Here is a 21703-nt window from a genome sequence, read left to right as displayed (position 1 = left end):
TCAGCATTATGGTGCCAGAGGGTTCCTGGTTCCTGTCCATGGGACTGGGGAGAGAGGAAGCCCACCCTGACCAGATCAGAGGGATAACTTGCAGTCTATCTTTGCTACAAAGATGTGATGCAATGGTTATTTTAAAAATAACTAGGTATCACTAAAGTTCTTGATCAACAATATGATATATAATTGATTATATGTATATACTGATGTATTGATCTACCTAACCGCCTGCTTATCTACATATCTGTATATCAATATAATCACTGTCTATCAATTTGTCTGACTATAAACAACTATCTTTCTGTTATCTGTCCATCCACCCACTTATACATACAGTATCCCTATACAATCGATACCCTATAAAACAGTCACTGAAACATGGGCTTACAGGCACCACCTATAATTATAGCTATAAAATAGACCACTGCATTTAAAATACATCTAAAAGAACTGCTGAAATAACTGTTAAATCTGAAAGCACCGCTATTCTTCCTTTCCTTTATTTTTCTTTTGTAGCAGTTTTTTTGTTGTACATCTCAGGTCACAACTTTAGTTTTTGGTCATACTCAAACCACACCAGTAAGTAAACCAATAAGTAAACGTCTCCATATATAGACCATTAAACACAACACTACATGCACATCCCAACATCATGCTAATGTACATATATACATACATAGATATTTCAGTTAATCACCCAAAATGTCAGCACTGAAATTTGTAACCTGGAACATCTGTGGTATTGGCTTTCAAGATTAAAAAAAAAAGAGTTCAATATCATCTAAACAAACGTAAATCTGATATATGCCCACTCCAGGAAACCCACATAACAGAAGCAGACCATCACAAATTAAAATCAGCCTAGTTGCCACACATTCTTAGCCCATTATAATTCAAAACAAGGAGGGGAAGCCATCCTAATAAATAAAATATCAGAATTAAACACAATTCCACTACCACAGACTCCAAAGAGCATTATAAAAATATTACCATTAGCGATGACCCAGTAACTCTTACAAATGTATATGGCCAAATATTGACAGCCCTTCCTTATTTTATAATGCCTTTACACTACTCTCAAATTTTTCACTATTTTAATAAATTAATAGACCTATATCTTGACAAACAACAAATACAAGCACCAAAAGCAATGGAAACTACGCTCAGAACAGAAACAACATTCATGAATGATTTTGGTCTTGGCGATGGTTGGCACCATAAAGACTCAAGTACTAAAAATGTACATTCTATTCACCAGTCCACCATTCATACTCACGCACTGATTACTTTCTGATCAGAACATTTCACATCATGCACCTGTCTCATTTATCTGAATAAAACAAATAATATATATATAAACTAAAAAAACTTTTAAAATATTAGCTAATCTCATCAAACAAAACAAGGAAAAACAATAATCCCAGTAATCAAGGACACAGCAGGAAAGACCATGCACATGCTAGAGGAAATAACACTGTTGCAGTAACTTTCCTATAAAACGAAATAAATACAAATAAGTTGCTACAAAAGGTAGCAAAGGTAGCAAAGGTTGGCTACATCTGTATCTGTATTCGTTTGGCATGCTAGAATGAAGAATCAAACATCCATACCCTTATAAACGGTGAATATGTACATTTATTTTCCAAACACATCATAACAGTAAAATACAAGGTGAATATGAGAACGGATTCAGGTATGTCCAACCTAATTTATTGTAGCAAATTATTTGGATTTATTTAGTTACATTAAGTCAACATTAACATTATATCAAAATACTGTTGACTTCCTAGCCATCTATACTGCTGGTACTTGGAGCCAACTTTAACTACTCCTGCACTTCCATGTGATCAAACAAAATACAAACAAACAATTAAATGGCTTCTACAAACATCTTTAGGATTTTCTTTGAAAGACTATATACATCAGACCTGGACATAAAAATTAAAGAAATAAATACCATTTAAAATAATACTGATCAACCAAAACTAACTGAAGAACAAAAACAGACACTAGAAGCAGAAATATCATGAGAAGAACTATAGCCTGAACCAGATGCCCACAATGCCCTGAAACAGATCCCTAATGGCAAAGCCCCAGGACCAGATGGCTTTCCTGATGAGTTTTACAAACATTTTTGGCGTATTCTAGCACTACTCTTCACCAGATTAACAGAAAAATCAAAATAAGAGATTTCCTGTTAATATGAATACTGTTACCATCCCCCTCCACCTCAAACCCAACTAGCATATAGGTTGGCAGTAAGATTCATAGCTAGCTAGCTAGATAACTTATTTTCCCTTGTATCTGTATTCATTGCTATTGCTATCGTGCTATAATTTTTGTACAAAGTCTGCATAATTTATCTAGCAATCTATATTTTTTTCTGTCAGATTTTGTGCCAGTTTCTTGCCATCTTGGTTTATACAGTGTTCTTATGCCCCTATTCAAAATGATGAGCCTTCAGCATTAGTCTGAAAGTAACACTTCCTCAATGACCTTGTTTACAATATAATATTTAAGAGATGCTCCATACTTTTTCCAGGTATACATTCTAAATGCACATTTAAGACATGGGATGCTTTAAAATATAAGTGCATAGGATGCATCAAAATGGGATACATTCTACACAAGATAATTGGACAAAAAGAGTTGAGTTCTGATTGGAACAATCAACACAAGAAAACTTGATTTGTGTTAAATGTTTTGATCAAAGCCTTTCCAAATTCCTGCTGTACAGAGCGTTTATGTCTGTAATCATCCTTGTTTTCAGATAAATGCAGAGTTTGTACATATTACCACTATGACCCTGCAGTCCAGATTTCTGTCTGTTAGATATGCACTCAGAGAAACTGATAAATCTTTTACAAGAGGAGGAAGAAAAACAGGCAAATGCCTAGCGCTCATTGTAGCACCCATGGCTCAAGTAAATATGCTTTCTGCAAAAGAAATACTGCCTTGTTGATGTAATATTGATTGAAGGGAAAAGAGCTCTAAGCAAACAACTTTCTTTGCTTATCCCATTTGAATAGGATGATGACACTGATTTAGGATGAGTATGTGTCATCAAGGCACTCTGTGTGTACCTCAGTGAGGATCCAGAAAACATTTTGAGAAAGTACATGGTGAATATGATTTCTGAGGTTTGATATGCCCAAATTTTTCATATTTTTTAAGGTTGGGCAAATGCCATAGAATGGTTCATTCTAAGATATGATCTCGTCTTAGAATTGCTCTTTATATAAACAAACACTCAAACCCTCCCCAGGTATAGCACCTAAATCCTCTAGAAACCTCGAGTAAACACTGCAATCCTGGTAGCATGGTGTAACACTCATTTTTTCATTTTTGTTGACCTGCCCTTATTGGCACTTGTTTATATTGACCCTTGAACTGTCTCTTATTTTGAATTGCTCTCGTCAGAACCTGTCCTTACATTCTGCAGCTTCACATTTCCTACTGTATCTGATTAAATTACTGAATGCAGATATTCAGCATAATATTCACTATACACATATGTAATGTGTTTTATTATGTGTAATATCATTTTGTTTCATTTTGTGAATGCACCCATAAGATGAAGCCCTCATCCAGGAATCCATTGAGGAGACCACAGTGGAAATATGTTTTCAAACAGAGATGCCAGTAATAAACCAGACATCAGTTGTGTTGCAGGAGTTGGATAAAATTCCATGAGCTTTTGCCATTTTGTCTGGCCTAATGTATGCTCTGAATCTAAACTACCATCCTGAACTCAAGTATACCTTCAAATGCTTCAAATGTTTGTCATGAAGCTGGAAGGCAACACACTTTCCAAGAAATCCAAATGTTAGAAATCATACTTAATTATCGAACTATCATGTTTTGGAGTGAATCACTTGGCCTTAGCACTGCCCTTTCTACTTCTTCCACAGTTTTGTACTTTTTTTTGGTGATATTCATCTTTGATTTTGTGATCACACCTAATCCTTGTATCCAAGTGCCTTGTTAAATATGCAGATTTTTTGTTTTATAATATAACTGGTGTTGATTTGTTTATGCTTTCTTTACTGTGAATATGGTAAAGTTGGGAAGCAAGCCATTATAATTGTTTCAGAACACTTGCACATTTACCATTATTCTTACTAAATAGAGATATTTTGTGTGAAGGAATGTGTTTGTTTATTGCAATATTTACATTCTAACAAAAATCTACACAAATTATTATGCTGATAATTGAATGTACTTTACATTAAAGCCTTAAATTGATATAAAAAGCCATGGTAATTTAACATATAATAATTAATATACTTTAAAGTTAAGCTTTAAATTTGTATTAAAAAGTCATGATGGTTTAACAAATAATTTTATGTTGAGACCATGAAGACATCATTGTTAGTTAACATACCCAATATGTGAAACCGATTTACATTTTTTCATGTAAAACCAACAGACTTTTCCGTGAATTTCTATTTACGTTCAGTGTTTTACTTGAGTCAAGTCATGTTGTAGGATAATACATGGACACTTGCCTTACTTCGCGAACAAAACTCACTTTTATCTAAAACTCTGAAACTGTCACGGAACTCTCGCCTCCCGCGAATCACGTGGTTTGGCCAGCCACGTTTAGTGGGAGGATCTGTTTATGGCCACGCCTGCACATCTGCACCTTGTTTGTCTATATGTATAAACCCGTGTCGAGGTGTGCAGTGTGTTGGTCATTGTGGATGTAATGGCCGTTTTATCGTTGTTAAAAGTATTCGTGTTTATCGTCCGTGTTTAAATGTTAACCGTTTCATGTTCGTGTTAATGTTTGTAATGCTTGCGAGCGCCGCTAGTGTTCTATGTTAAATGTTAATAAATGTACGTCCCAGGTGTTGGAGCCTGTGCGTCCTGCCCCTCGGCCTGCGGCACTCGGGCGACATCGCGTTACAGAAACCCTGTGTAGCCTATAGCTCTTGCTTTTAGTATTAAAATGGTAGACGTGAACCGAAGACTGAAATCTGTCGAAATGTAGACGACTAAACATGTAGAATTCAGTTATAAACTGCTAAGCATCTGATAAAATATTATAGGTGTTTTGAAATGGCCTTTGCTAGATTATAACTTAGCATTGTATGAAAATATAAAACCCTATATATAATGTAGTTTTATATAACTAAAAAAACTATTAAAAAAATCAAATATATAAACCTTTATTACTTTTTAAAAATATAGGATCATTGATACATTTTGTGTCATTTATATGAATATTCAACAACAGTATCTGTGGGGATAAAGTAGTATTGGGGACAACAAGAGACAGGTGCCAGGAATGAACCAATAAGTGGATAATGGGGAACAGGAGCGTGGTCTAGAAGGGCATGTGGTGCGTGTGTGCGTCTGGCGGCTTGACATACACGATTATTTAAATTGATATATGAAGTTGAAAGGTTGAGGTCACACAGAATGTTACAAATTGTGATGAAATGTTACAGATAATTGTTTGAGTTTGATGAAGTTCAAATGTAATTTCCTGAGGAAAAGCATAGAGTGTGGCCTTTCAGTCACACAATTCATGTCTTTCTGAGGTTTCTCCTTCATGTCCTCATAGGTTTTCCCTTTACATTTATTAGAAATTAATTGCATTCTGTCAAATCTTATTACACATATTCTAACAGCTTCCAAAGACAAACAGACAAACTGGCAAAAAGCGCAATTGTCTCAGTGTTTACTGAGTTTACACCACTGTGCTAAGAAGTTCCATGTGTGTGATGGTACAGTGATGTCAGACAGCACTGAATTAGGTTAACTTGATGATTCCAATGAAATATACTCTGTGAAGATATATAAATGTTATGCCTTGGATAAAATATCTTAAGGATAAAATGTAACCTATTATAATTTATGACAACCATCTTTCTAAGTTTTAAGCATTTACATGGTTCAAGGTACCAGACACATCAACTGTAGGTTGCACTTAGACAGATGCAGCATTTGTAGGTTGCACTTAGATGTAGGTGGTAATAGAGTCCTGTATTGTCTCAACTGTCTCCACTTGTTCAAATATGGGTAAACGTGTTGCAAGTGAAGGGAGACTGTATTGTAGTTGTTATATAAAGAGGGGCCTTCTGGCCTGCATCAACATTATAACAACATTTCCATCTTATGCCATCACTAATGTGATCATGTTTTCACTGTGCTGCCTGTGTTCTTGATTTAACACACCGACTCCACCATACAGGTGGAATGTAGTGGAGGACACAACAAGGGAAGCCACTCACCATTTACACCTCCTACATCCTGTCCAGCAGTGATGACATCATCACTGTTCTCTGATGTGTCCACTACACCAACAGGCAAAGATCAATTATAATGTTAAAATATAACAAAACCCATATATTTAGTTTGATTAAATACATTTTCTACATTAAAAATACATACTTGCTGCAATGTTTGGGTTTGGTCCAGCATCACCACAATCTTCTTGTGTGGCCAATACACCAAGAAAGGTAACATACTGATATCAATAAAATATGTATTACAATACAAAACCTATTTTTAGGCTTTGATGCTTCCATTTGAAACAAATTATCTAGTATTAAAAATCTTACTTGCTATAATGTTTGGGTTTAGTCTTGTGGTAATAACATTATCATAGGTCTCCTCTGTTAATATATAGAGGAAAATACAATTACATTAGCATGTACTTCATTAACAACCCCTTTCATGTATGAGGCTACAATTTTGTAACATCACTAGTCATACCTGTCACAACAGCAGCGTTCTGATCATCAGTAATGACATCATCATAATTCTCAGATACGTCCTCTACACCAAAACACAGATATACCGAGACAAACAGATGTAACTGAGCTGGCAGCTTTTAAAGCAGAGAAAAGCTTCACAAACGTAGCACAGGCATCATTAATTTACAGATAATTTAATGATTCTCTTTTCTTTTTTATTGATTTATTTGTTTGGTTATTTATTAATTTTTATTTTATTTGTGATCTCAGATGTTTTTAATGATGACTGAATATAAAAGTGCTCCCCATACAAATTCATACTTGTATTCACACCAAACAAATGAACAGTTATGGGTTTGTAGTAAGAATGTTTGTTCTGTCTGGCAGACAATCCCCAATACAGAACCACACCTGCTACAATATCAGGGCTGGGTCCAGCAGTGATGGCATCATCGTAGTTCTCTGGTATGTCCTCTCTTTCTATGTCACCTAAGTTCAATAAAAGCAGACTGTCTTTAAAACAGTCCAGCCATCTTTTCATAGTTTGGTTTAAGGAAGTAGAATCACATGATCAGTTAATAAAGGAACTCACTTATGAGGTCACCGATGGTGGTGACATCATCGTAATACTCAGGCTGGTCCACAGTCACAGACCTTTCTGGAAAAAGATGATAAATTTGTTTTTTACATAACTTAAAACAAACTACGGTAATGAGAATGATGTACAAACAGTCATTCTCTGATATGTCTTTTGTAAACTACTGCATGCGACTCTGGTTAGAATATGGGGAAGCACTTCTGCAAAACATCTTCTGATCTACAGATGAATAAAATGTTTAACCAGTGCAGTAAATCAGACTCTGAGACAGAGAAGCTCTCATTTATCTAACAAAGAGGAACACACACTACCAGATAGACTCATATGAGACAAAGTGGAAATCTAAAAGAACAAATAAATATTTCATGCTAGGTAACATTTTACATTTTCTGTAACCATTCATCACAGAATATTATAAATAAGGTTCAGCTAGGTGAGTTTTAATAATAAATTATTTTATTGCTTATCCATCATTCTAATATTTCTAAATGGGATCCAATTTGACACACACATGCAGAGGCCCTGTTACCTGAGACAAACGCCTGATCCACATCCTCATATCCTGAATGCTGGGATTCAGAAAGGACACTTCCTGTTAGAGGAGAGCAGAACAGTCATGTGACAGGTACAGAACACCAAATCAACCACAAACTGACTCATGTGGTCATAATCAACTGGGTTGGATACAGGAAGATGGAAATAATAACACTGCAGCCAGTAGAGGGCAGCCTAAGACCCCACACCAGAAGACACATACACACACACGGACACACAACCACACACAGCCAAACTTACCTGCATAATAGAAATTTGGGGACACTGCTTTCCATGGTGTACAGAGATATATAGAGTGTATAGAGGCTACACAAACACCCCTCTTTCATTCACTTACACTCAATCTCTCTCTCTCTCTCTCTCTCTCTCTCTCTCTCTCTCTCTTTCTCGTCCTGCACACACCTTCTGCTCTGTGGTTTTCTCATCCTGTACCTAAACTAAAGGTGTACAGGAATAATATAGTTGAGCTTCCCCTGCCTAATAGATGATTATCAGCAGAATTACCACACTCCTTATATGCAGCCACAGACACATTTACTCTAATACACATTCAACACTCTTTTCACCCACTGGCTCCTATTATTTTACATTGTTTTATTACTATTTGTACATCTGAGAAAAATTCCAAAGCATCTGGAAAATCAAACACAATCTCTCTCACTCTCTCTCTCTCTGTCTCTTTCATTTTATCTCGCTTCATCTCTCTCTCTCATTTCCAAACGCTATTATTACCATTTTACACCATTACACACAAGCTCTCTCTGTCATGCACACACACACACACACACATGCTTTCTCTCTCTCTCTCATGCTTTCTCTCTCTCTCTCTCTCTCTCTCTCTCTCTCTCTCTCATTGTTTTATATGTAACGTTTGGAGGCAGAGGCAGGATGCCGAGGTGAGCCATTGTTGTGATGAACACAAACATTTAACGCACGCAGCAAATAAAACAAAACCCAAACACAAAGAAAACTAAGTGATAACAGGACACACAAATGGTTAAACAAGAGGTTAAACAAGGGATGAAGCAAGGGGTCAAACACCGACAAAAGACTTATAACAGGACCTTAAATACGCACACTATCAAGAAAGATAATGACAGACAATGATAGATAGTGACATAACCGGTTAATGAGGTCGGGGCATGGTGATGAAGACACACACACACACACACACAAGCACACACACACACACACACACACACACACACACGCGCGCGCACACACACACACACGCACGCGCACACACACACACACCCACGCACACACACACACACGCACGCACACACACACACACGCACGCACACAGACAGACACACACACACACACACACACACACACACACACACACACACGTACTTGAGCAGGACTTGAAGAGGAGGGGCCCATGCCATTACATTATATAATTTTCTTATTTGTGCTGCACAACAAAATTACAAAGAATTTTGAAAATTAAATATTTAGATCACTGGCCATGCATTCAGATGTGTTTGGTTATTCGATTATTTGGAAGAAACCTCTCAATTATAATATAAATATAATTCAGTAAATCTCAGTTTGCAGACTTCACAAACATCACCCACCCCTTCGAGTGGAGACACGGGTTCTTTTATTGATGTATCTGTGGTTGATTTCCTCATAGACTGCCTCAGGCAGAGTCTTACACCTCCTCTTAGAGATCACTGGGTGGAGACAGACAGAAACATGGTGCCACTTCAGTGTAACAGAACACAGACAGACTCAAGGACTAATGATGTTCAGAGAATGTCCAGAAACTGGACTGTAGATGATGTGTGAATGTGTCCTACCTCTCCTGAGCACTCTGTTCTGGTAAACCAACCCAGAGAGAAGCACTAAGGCCAGGAAGAGCAGCACTCCCAGTACCAGCAGGACCACTGTAGGGGTGGTGCTGGAAACAGCTGCTGATGTAGTTTGTAGAGGACTGGTTGTCTTCTGAACATCTGGAAAGAAAAATAAACACCAACAACTCTGAAGAACAAGCAATAATGTTTCCACAGTCAATTATGAAAATGACCAAGAGACAAAGAGCGAACCTGTAAAGGTGGAGGTGCTTGTGGTTGTTCTGGGTGCAGTCGTAGGAGACACATAAGGGTCTGTCAATATAAAAGCAGAACACCCAGACATTCAAAATACATGTTCATGTTCTCTAAGAAGTTGGAGAGAAATTAAGCACTAACTGATTTAACTCTCATTACCCAAAATGACAATGAAAATAAACTTTTGCAAATTATTATCAATGGGAGAAAATATTTTTGCACAGAAACCTCAGAATCAAGCAAAATCCTCTGACCTGCACAGGTGACTCCAGCATCCTCTTTGTGGGAGCAGTCAGTGTGGTTCTTCAGTGAATAACTGCAGTCCCACAGGTGAATCTCATCCCCTCTGCACTTCACTCTGTTCAGCCAGATCACCCCTTCACCAGCACCAAAGGCAGCACTGCCATCAGCCCTCAGTGCCTTCCCACAGCCCAGCTGTCTGCAGACCACCTCAGCATCCCTGATGTCCCACTGATCATCACAGACGGCGCCCCATGCAGCGTTATGGTAAACCTCCAGCCTCCCAGAGCAGCTTCTCTCTGCTCCCCTCAGCCTGAGAGGCATGTGATCTACATCACACACACACACAGACACACACACACACACACACACACACACACACACACACACACACACACACACACACAAACGCAAAACATTAGGAGCCAAAGCTGCACTGACAACTTTAGCTACAGAAATCATAACAGAACAGTAATATAGTAAATTATGGATTTTTCTGTAATTTGAACATGTCAGATTCACAGACTTATTGATCATGGTGAGGAGAGGACTGACACTTGTAGCATTTGTAATTAATGCTCTCCTGAGTCAAATGTGGACCTTCTTTGTGTGAGAGTCCTTACTGGAGCACTGGCTCTGGGAGGAAGAGGAGGAGCATTTCACATGACTTTGCTGCACACGATCATTTCTCTCTCCTGTGTGTAGAGCAAGACACAGATTGAATTTCCAAGAGCATCCAGTTCTGTAGCTATTTATATTTACATTTATGGCATTTAGCAGACAATCCAGAGCAAATTACAAAAGTTCTTTGTCATCTTACCTTGCCAGTACAGTAGGTTGGTAGCAATATTAGACAGTTATATTTCATTTTGTATGGCATTGATTATTGTCAAAGTAATAGACAGGAAACAAGTCTATACAGTTTACTCATCAGTACAGTAAAAGTACATAAAACTAGTAGAAACTGGAGAGAGAATCTGCCTACCTGAACAGGTAATGTGAGCCACCTCATTGTGATTTTCACAGCTGTTCTGCCCCCAGGGTTGAGATGGGCAGTGCCACAGAGTGGAGTCATGTTTCCTACATTTCACCTGATCCAGCCAGTTAGGAGATGATTCCACTCTTGCTTTGGATGGGGACTCACTGCCTGTTCTTCCACAGTTCAGCTCTTGACAGACCAAACTTAGTGTTTCTTCACTCATCCCATTCACACACACATTCCCCCAGATTCCATTGTAGAACACTTCCAGATTCCCTTTACAACCCTCACTGAGTCTCATTTCTTTGAATTCTGGTGAGGTGAGAGAAAGATGAAAACTATTAAATGAATGAATGAACACTATTTTCATTGCATAAAGTACAACGAAATTCTGTGCTGTACCCTCAACATGACCAAGAAAACATTAAACAATAAAAAGATATGCAAGAGCACAAACAAACACAATCAATTACAGAAGCACACAGCAATATGTTGCAATGGTAAATATAAAGTACAGTAATGTGTAAAATAGGTGCATGTGCAAGGGTGCAACTGAAGTGTGTCAGTGTCTAGAGACTGAGGTGAGTGTGTACAGATGGGTGATGGCGTTCACAGCTCTGGGGAAAAAGCTGTTCCTTAGTCCACTGGTTTTTATTCTTGGAAATCTTGATCGTGAAGGCACCACAGTCTGTGGTCTTGGTGCCGCAGGCTATCTTCTGGAGGTGGGCAGCATACACTGAGTTCAGGTCGGGGAGCGGGTATCCCGCAATCCCATGATCCTGTCATCCTCTAGGCTACTCTCACCACCCGGGCCAAGTCCTTCCTTTCTTCTGCTGTAGAGCTGGCATAACATACAGTCATACAGAGACAGAGAAAACCTTCAGTGGTGCTTCTATAGAGGTTTGAGGGAGAGTCCAACATGCTTGAACCACCTCAGGAGAAAGAGCTTTTACTGGGCGTTGTTTTCCAGGTGGGAGAGGTTCAATGCCAAGGTAAGGCTGGCTGTAATGTGGAGTTCTAGGTACTTTTATGTTGTCCACATGCTCCACTTCCATGAATAATGGAGCATGCCCTGTTCTTCTGGTTGTTCTGTAAAACACAATGAACTCTTTGGTCTTGTTAGTGTTCAGAACCAGATTGTTGCTTGAGGACCATCTGGCTATGTGAGAGATCTCCTCTCTGTAGTGAGTCTCATCATTATTCGATATGAGACCTATTACTGTGATGTCATCTGTGAACTTCACAATGGTGTTGGAAGCATGGATGGGGGTGCAGTCATGTGAAAAGGAAGAAGAGGATCAGGCTAAGCACACATTCCTGCAGTGCACCTGTATTTAGGATGAGCAGAGATGATGCATAGTCCCCTATTCTCACCACCAAGTGTTAGGAAGTTCTAGGTGAGACAGGGCTGTGTGGAGCACTATGGCATCATCTGTGGGACAATTCCCCCCTACAGCCAGATATAGTGAGAGGTTGAAAATACCCAGAAATGATCATTTAATGCTGGTTCAGGGAGTCAGGTAGTGCTCGATCATGGTGGATCTGCTGGTAACTGCATTTGTAGTCTTTAATCATTTTAAGGCCTCTATAGATAAGAGGTTTGTAGGTAGGGGTTCATTCTAGCACAATGTGTTCAGACATGCTGAGCTGCGCGGATGCTGCAGCTTTGTAAGCCCCCGGGATGTTAGTGTAGATTTGGTCCAGTATATTATTGCCTCTGGTTGGGAAATTGACATTCTTAAAGCTGGTCTGTGTGGTTTAGCATGTAGTTTAGCATGTAGTTCTCCTCTTTTGTCTCTCCTTTACTTCCGATACCTCCTCAGCCTCCTCCTCCACCACTGTGGGTGTTATGAATGCACACACACGAGAGAGAGGATCCAGTTGCTAGAGGTTTTATTGAAGAAACAGGGCAGGTTAGAGGAGTCAGGTGGGTACTCGTAGTCAGGTGGATCTGAGGTCAAAAACGTGGGGCAGAGTCAACAGGCAACCAGGGGTCATGGAGGAGACGAGGTCTGAAACACAGGCAGGATACGGAAACCAGGAAGACAAACACGTATATGGAAGGCTCGGTATGCAACATGGGAATGGCAATACTTCACAAAGAGAGTGACAGGGAGGGGAGCTTAAATAAGGGGAGTAATGAGGAGAATAGTTATCAGGTGTGTAATTAGTACTCTGGCAAACCAGATCAGAGATGTCGGTGAGAAGAGGTAGGCGTGGCAGTGCGGGGATGAGTGTGGTTCCAGGAGTTCGTAACAGTGGGATAGCTTCACTGGGATAAAATTCAGTTTATCAGGTGTATAAAGTTGGCATCATCTACCAATTTCCAAAAGTTCAGTTCTCCCAAAGAGGAATAATGCCTCGAGTGTCCAAACAGGCAGACAAAACACACAGTAAGACAAATAACTGAGAGTGCCCAGTCACTGCATTTTCCCTTAGCAATTATTCATTCAATAATGGTAATAATACTGTTCCCTCAAAATTGTTATTTAACAGGGGCATCACTAGAAATGATATAGCAAGTGACTCAGTAAAATGTTTCCATGCAGCAACGCATTAACACCACATAAATTAACTACATAATTTCCCATAATGACGCAGCATATTTCCAAACACTTGAGCAGCTAAAACCTTCACTCAGAGACAGTGTCGAGTATTTAAAAGCAAGTCAGCCAAGTAAAAGATAATGGTAATGCATACATTTTAAGGCTAGCCACTTATAACCACCGCAATGTAGTTTCACAAGGTAATAACACAATGTAATATTTATACAATAACAATATAGCATAATTCTGTAAAGCCATTTACAAATTTAAGGGTATTTGTATGTACCAATATACCATGTTTTTCTTCTTTTTCTTGTTAGTGTTATTGGGCTTATTTTACTGGAACAAAACAATTAAATAATTGTCATATTTTATACAAAAATTAATGAAGATAAAAAAAATTCATGATTGTGACAAGCCTATTTTATAGTGATCATTATATACACAACTTTGAAAGACAATCAGCCACATCAGGCTGATTGAGAACAGCAGCAGTCAGCACACTTTACCTGAACACACCACTCCTACATCCTCTTGATGTCCACACTCATCTTGTCCACAGAGTTGATACCTGCAGTTCCACATGGAAGTCTCGTTCCCATCACACTGCACCTCATTCAGCCATATGGGCCCAGTTCCAGGACCAAACCAGGCTGGTACGTGGGCACTGAGGGCCACTCCACACTGCAGCTGCCTGCACACCACCTGGGCATCCTCAATGTCCCATGAGTCATCACACACTGTCCCCCAAGAGCCGTTCAGGAAAACCTCCATCCTTCCTGCACAATCTCCCCCAGAACCAACCAGTCTGATGGAGCTGTGGCCTGAGTTAAACACACACACACACACACACACACACACACACACACACACGCACGCACGCACGCCCGCCCGCCCAGAAAGAGACACATGGAATTGTTTTACCAAAATAATGACTCCAGGTTCTTATTTTTGATACTAAGTGATAAATGTCATAAATCCTCACACAACAGGGATACATTTTAGAGCGTATTAGGTACCCATGTTTTAGGTTAATGTAACACATACCAGAGCAGGTGATTGACAGCTGTTCCTTGGAGCTGCAGGAGAGGTTGAGGAGTTTTGCACTGCTGCAGTTCCCCAGATGAGCTTCACTCCCAGAACAATTGAAACCCGTCACACACATGTGGCTGTGTTGTTCAGGGCTGGATGGAGAGGAGCTGAAGAAGTTCAACACAGAACCACAACCCAGCTGTCTGCAGATCACTGAGGCCTCAGACACGCTCCAGGAGTCCAGGAGAACTCTCCTCCAGTCCTGACTGAAGTAAACCTCAACCCGCCCCTCACACTCCCTCCTTCCAGACAACCTCACTCGCCCCTCATGAAAGGCCTGAGAGGAATCTGAATGGGAATATAATTAAATCTGAAAATTAAAAAGGTTTTTATTTTAGCATGCAAAATATATTTAATGTAATGTGGTGTACATTCAGTAATGTGGTGAGTGAATGTACACCACATGAGTGGAAGAGCTCACCATTACAGATGACTCCAGCATCCTGTTCATGAGAACATGCTGTTCGACTCCATGATGAGATGGGACATTCTGACAGGTATGTCTCGTTACCATGACAATCAAACACATCAGCCCTAATGCGGCCACTTCCCTCCCCAAACCAGTCTGCCCCCAACACAGCCACAGCACTCCCACACTTCAGCTGTTCACAGAGGACACTGGCAGCTCTCATATCCCAGCTATCACCACAAACTGAGCCCCAGTCACTGAGGTACTGGAGCTCCACTCGACCAGAACAGGAGTCCCAGCCATTAACCAGACGTGCCGCTGTGTAACCTGAACACATAATTGACATCTTAGTGCAAGAGCATTCAGTTCATATTTATTGTCATTATACATGCATGCAAATGTACATACATGGTATGTAAATAGTAAGAAAGAGATAAATATTGACATATAACCTGAACATATTAGTCCCACGTCATTATCATGGGAACAAAGTTTGGGTGAAGACGTTATTGGACAGGAGTAAATATCAGATTCGTTGCCTCTACACTGAAGCTCCTCCGTCCACACCTGGCCCTCCCCTCTGCCAAAAGCAGCTGCTCCCAGCACCTCCCCAGGAAGCCCACAGTCCAGTTCTCTACACACAACCTCTGCATCCTGCTGGTCAAAGTCAGCATCACACACTGTGGTCCAGTTCTTCCCATGAACCACCTCCACTCTCCCAGAGCACAGGTGAGGACCGTCGGTAAGTCTGGATTTCCTGTGAGCTGCAAATTTGTATTAAACATTGTGAGCAGAGCACACGTGAACACAAGCACATTGAAAAACAATACATCAAAGACACAAGAATATGTGAGACTCCATTAAAGGTTTCCTACAAGGTAAATCTACTCTCTCAGACACCTGGTAGACGATATTACTCCAACGTATATGTTTGTAACTGATGTGTTAGTATCGTCTAAATAGTGTGAGATTCACACAGTCAAACAAGAATAATGATAAGTTTGGTGATCTGACATGTGCACTGAAATTGTTTTAATAATAATTACACTAATCACAAAACAAAACAGTGATACACCTTCTAAATTCTTTCTGGTGATGACAGAATTTGTAATAAATTGATGTTCATAATAAATGTACAGTCCAGCTCTCAACAAACAACATCTGTAACTTTGTAATGTTGAGCGGTATGGAGGTGGACACGTGCGGAGACGAGCGAGATTTATTATGGGTAAATCTAAAATCAGAGTCATTAAGGCAGTCCAGGGTCAAAGAGCCAACACGGAGAGTACGAGGATACATAATTAACAAAACAAACACACGGAGGCAAACAGGGGAAGCAGGCCATAACAGACTAGGGGAAACTCAGGGCTAAGAAACACGAAGGCTAGCTAACAGACTTACAGGCTTTGCAAAAACATCAAAACAACCAAACACATTCACAATCACATAAACACAAACATTCAAATGAACAGCAAAACACTGGGATCCAGACAGTTTAAATACCTGAACGTAATACTAGAAACGAGGGACAGGTGTGGAAAATCTAACGACGGGAGGAGAAAACGAAACCATGGAACGTAACTAAAACCACAAGACAGGGAAAACACGGAACACGGAACCTGGGAGGGACCAACCTGCTGGTCAAAAGTCTTTAATCTACTCTCCCAGAGACCTGGTGCAGGTTATTAGTTAAGACTGGGATTGAAATCTATGTATTATAATGATAAACCACAGGAACATTAAAAAGGAATAATAAAACCCTTCTATATATACACACAGTACATGAGTTGGATTTCTTCATAACTACAAGTGGACACACCACTTTAGTGAGTTTTGTATTTAAAAGATCTGCTAAACATTACAGATTTAAAATAAACACAAACAGTAAAGTTATTTTTGTGTGTATCATGACTATATACAACAATGTAAACAATATAGTTGCTGTGTTGGACATTCATTGTTTTCTCAGAGTAATTACTTGGTATGACAAAAGTTTTAAAAGACATACAAGTGCATGTGTACCACCTTTTGTGATGGGAGAGTGAATATTAAGATCAGCTGCAGCCTACCTGAACAGATGACTCCAGCATCTTTAGCATGAGACCAACAGTAGTAATTATTACGACGACTGAAACATTTATTCAGTGTAGACTCTGATCCTTTACAGTTTGCATACCCCTTCAGTATTGGTCCTGATCCTGGTCCAAAGTGAGCATCATGCACTGCAGCTTCAGCCTCCCCACAGCTCAGCTCAGCTCTCTACACACCACTGCAGCATCTCTCATATCCCAGTAATCACTACACACTGTTCCCCACTGTCCTTCATGAAGAACCTCCACTCTCCCAGCACAGTGACTACCACCATTCACCAGCCTCACACTGTCTGTTAAAGTAGAGAGAGAGAGAGAGAGAGAGAGAGAGAGAGAGAGAGAGAGAGAGAGAGAGAGAGGAGGATTTAGGGTGTTAGGATCATGGTTGGAATACCAGGAGCAGCATCTAGAGGAAGGAACAATAAAGGCAGCGGATTCTAATTCATCTGCTTTACTTCTCATAAAGAAGAGAAGATGATAACATAAACTTTACTGATTCCCAGAGTAATGTGAGGTATATCAGAGAAACACAGAATACACACATTCACACATAAATAAATAAATACATATGTAAAAAAAAAAAAAAAGCATATAACACACAATAGCTCAGAAATACCAGGTAATGACCAGCTAATAATGAACAGAGTATTCACATGTACTGAACTGTACTGGAACATGAGTAACTTAGAACTGCTCTTGAGGAGACACAGATGACCTACTGATAAAAACTCCTGCAGACGTCTGTGTGATTAGATATTACTGTGTGTACACAAACCAGGGAGAAATGGTGGCATCTCCCATTAGCACTGAGAATGTGAAGGAGTGAAGGTCTGAAAGAGGGTTGAAGACGTTCAGTGTTGCTCTCTGTCCTGATGAAGGGGACTGAAGGAGCTCCTGAGCTCTACCAGTGTACTGTGCAGTGGGGGAGGGAGGGAGGGGCTCAGGAACTGAGTGCAGTTTCTCCTGCTCCTCCTCCTCCTCTCTGTCACAGCCTGTGGAGAGTCCAGGCTTCACCCCACTACACACTCCACTTTCTACACCAGCTTATCCAGCCTGTTCAGACTGGTGATCACTACTGTCTCAACTAACTCTGATTCATTACAGAGTTGAGTCACATTTATAGTTTCTTATATAGCAATTTGTTAATCCAACTTTATTTCTATAGCAATTTTCATAAACAGTGGCAATTCTAAGTGCTTCACATAAAAGATTAAAATTATAAACAGTAACAATAATCAATCATAATCAATTATAAATAGATTTAAGCAGAACAAATTTCAAATGAACATCTAACTACTACTAAAAGAAATTAAAATGCTAAAAGATTTCAAATTAAACATGTAAAGAGCTGAGACAAAATAAAATAAAGACAGAATCAATTAAGAATGAAAAATATAAAAGTGCATTTTAATTATGAAAATTAATTTAAACATTTTAAATAAAATTCAGAAATGCTCTGTACTAATGTGATTTGAAATCTTCATAAAATTAAAGGGTTATTGTATAGACTTAAAAGTATCTAGTATCAGGGCTCGTCTAATACTCTGTGTCTACTGGCTACTTTTAAGAGCTAAACACTGTCTCTCCATGATTAGTCTTTACCTTGTGCAGCACTAACTGACTAGTTCCTACTGATCTGAGAATGTTTGTATAATTTGGTGTGTACTTACCAGCAGTAGTGAGTGAGAATGTGGACATCAGAAGAATTAAAGTCAGACAGCTGTCCATCTCCCTCTGCCCTGCACACACTCTATTCAACTCAACAGGCAACACAAGCTTCACCTCCACTACCCCAGAGAGACTGAAGGAACTTTGTCCCCTCAGCCCCTTATAGAGAGAAAGAGAGAGAGAGAGAGAGAGAGAGAGAGAGAGAGAGAGAGAGAGAGAGAGAGAGAGAGAGCGCTCCTCACAGCTGCCAATCACAATCACTGTTACCTTATTAGACAGAGAAGGGGAAATCATCAAACATTCTACAATGACAAATCAGAGGATGCATGTTTGACTTACTCCATATATATCAGAAGAACGTCAGCGCTGATGAACAGAACTCCACCTCCCGTCTTTAGAGGCGTCTGACTGAGGAGAGTGTGGTGAGAAAGTCACCAGCATACAGGAGACTGATTTCAGAGTGAGGAAGCACTCAGTGTAGATTCAGCTTTAATGCCACCTGCACAGAGCTGATCTAAACACTGATTAATACTGTATCTGACAGACAAATACACACCTAGTTTGGGTAAGGATACGGATTTAGAAAGATACTGGTTTATCACTCAAAGCACTAGTTTATCACTCAAAATAAACTAAATTGAATAGAAAAACATACAAAGACTTATATTTTAATAGCCTAAAGTGAGAAAGATGACGCTTGGTTTTCAGTTATTTGAAAGGAAGCATATAATAATGAAATTATGGCTGCAAAATAGAAAAACAGTAGATAATTTAATAAAGACTTTAGAATATATGTTTTATTACAATTCAATTTAAAAGTTTTAAAAACCTTTATATAGATAATGATAAGATGTGACAAAATCATTTTGCCGTATAACTGTAATACATATTTCATCCACAAGGTAGCAGAAGAGGATTATGAATTTTATAATCACGGCGGTGAAACAGATATTTTATTCTACTGACAGAAAAAAGTGAGAAAAATTCGCCCTCACTAAAAACACATAAGAAGTGTTTTATTCTTCAATGGGCAGTTTTTTAAAATAAACCAAGAGAGAAAGAGAACAAGTGATAATGGCACAGAGAGTATTATTGTATTCTGAAATGATTTTGAATACAGCTCTTTCAAAATGCATCAAAGACTAAATACACACTTTTTTCTATCAGATAAGACTTGTATTTATAACCCTGTTGTTACCCAGTCCAGAATATCTGAAACTTGCACCATTCTGACTTGTTCCCAAATCACAGACTGTGTGCAGTGTTGGATTCTGGACCAGGCTACACATATAAGAAGACAGTGGCAGAAGGGCTAGGGGCACATTATAGCCTCGACTTTTGTCTCAAGTTATCCAGCTGATTAGAAATTTGTGTTCAGTGAAATATCCCTTAGAGTTTATGAATCACAACTGATACAAATGCTTTTGTTTGTTTATTTGTGCATGTAGTGGTAACATAAATATAAACTTGTTATACCAAAGGAATAATCAAGGCCAACAAACATGTAAACATTCAACCACACAACACATGCACACAGAGATGTAAACAGTTTTACACACAATCACAAAAGTACTTCCCATTTTATTGGGTCGTCAATGTCCAGTTCATTTCAGTTCAGCTTTATGAAACTGCCGTTCAATCTTTGTTCTTTTTTTTCTTCTGCCCTCTTATAGTCTACTAAGGTACTGCAGCACTTGAGTGTCCTGCTGCTCTACAGCAGTTCAGGCTCTGAGCTGTACGGAGAGTGTCTGAGTGAGATCCCACATCTCTTCTGCTATCCTGCAGAAGATCATAAGAGCCACTGGCAACCATCTGCTGCTCGTCATCCTTCTGTAACACAGTCCAGTGTTAGAACCGGGCAGCACAAAGTTTTGTTCTGTTTCAGTCTGTAACTGTAATTATGCATAACTGTAATCTGTAACTGTAATTCTTTTACTTACCTCATCTGCTGGGAGGTGGGGGTCATTGGGGGCAGGTGTGGACTCATACGTGGGGTTGGAGATGTACGGGGCTGATCCAGAAGGGCTGCTGTCTTCATTCTCATCTTCCTGAAAGCCAAACACACATACTTGCATACTGCATATACACACTATAACAGTCTAATTCATTTTCCTTATATTAAATCTTTCTTCACATGCTTGGATTAATTTTTCTGTTTGCATATTAAAAACATGTTGCTATCTTGTGATGCACCGTGTCCACACTAACCTTGAAGTAGTGGAACTGGAAAGGCTTGGATTGCTGGGTGTAGGAATGGTAGGCCACAAATGCTCCAGCCACGATAAGGATGACGAGTAACAGAACACCGATGCCCATCCCTGCCTTGTGGGCAGGGTGGAGGGAGGGGCCGGAGGGGATGGAGCTTTCAGTGGTCCATGCAGCACATGGATGATCCCATTGGATGCAAAAATGTCAAATTCGATAATGTAACGGTCATTGACATATCCAGAGGAAGCCTGGAGGCAGAAAGGATCTGTTAAACTTTGTTGGTAATTATTTGCATCCACTAACACAGTTTTCAGGAGACATTGTGCATGCCTGATTTAGACTTGAAGTAAATGTAATTGTTTAGAACATCCACTAACTATAATGCAGCTTAAATGAGGTAAATGTTTACCAGTGTCTGGGGGCTCTGCAGGCTAGGAACCCCTTTCACACTGAGTGTATGTCCCAGATGTGTTCGAACATGGCTGACGTTAATGAGAGCTTGCAGCACCAGAGCTCTCCCATCCAGCAGGTGGTGCTCTAAATCCCTGTAGGACAGTGTCTAT

At 39.5% G+C, this 21703-nt stretch overlaps 1 long non-coding RNA gene and 2 pseudogenes across 2 annotated transcripts; all 3 read right to left on the bottom strand.

Annotated features, from left to right (window-relative positions):
- Positions 1–5265: 5265 nt before the first annotated feature.
- On the bottom strand, positions 5266–19013 carry LOC113583742 (antigen WC1.1-like; annotated as a pseudogene). Its single transcript, XR_014125969.1, has 15 exons — positions 18935–19013; positions 17240–17557; positions 15627–15931; positions 15187–15501; positions 14721–15053; positions 14183–14497; positions 11134–11439; positions 10772–10843; positions 10163–10477; positions 9887–9965; positions 9660–9760; positions 9435–9533; positions 7829–7891; positions 6728–6783; positions 5266–5655 (listed from the first exon to the last, which is right to left on the bottom strand). The product of XR_014125969.1 is annotated as an antigen WC1.1-like (transcript).
- LOC145659892 (uncharacterized) lies at positions 5828–6624 on the bottom strand. Its single transcript, XR_014126048.1, has 3 exons — positions 6567–6624; positions 6397–6438; positions 5828–6299 (listed from the first exon to the last, which is right to left on the bottom strand). It is a non-coding gene; the product is annotated as an uncharacterized LOC145659892 (long non-coding RNA).
- Positions 19014–20653: 1640 nt separating the features above from the next.
- Positions 20654–21703, bottom strand: part of LOC118241745 (stabilin-2-like) — a 64241-nt pseudogene continuing 63191 nt past the window's right edge.

Source organism: Electrophorus electricus, chromosome 11 (genome assembly GCF_041902795.1).
Source record: "Electrophorus electricus isolate QZ-2024a chromosome 11, ASM4190279v1, whole genome shotgun sequence".
NCBI classification, from domain to species: domain Eukaryota; kingdom Metazoa; phylum Chordata; class Actinopteri; order Gymnotiformes; family Gymnotidae; genus Electrophorus; species Electrophorus electricus.
This window is presented reverse-complemented; position numbering and strand designations above follow the sequence as displayed.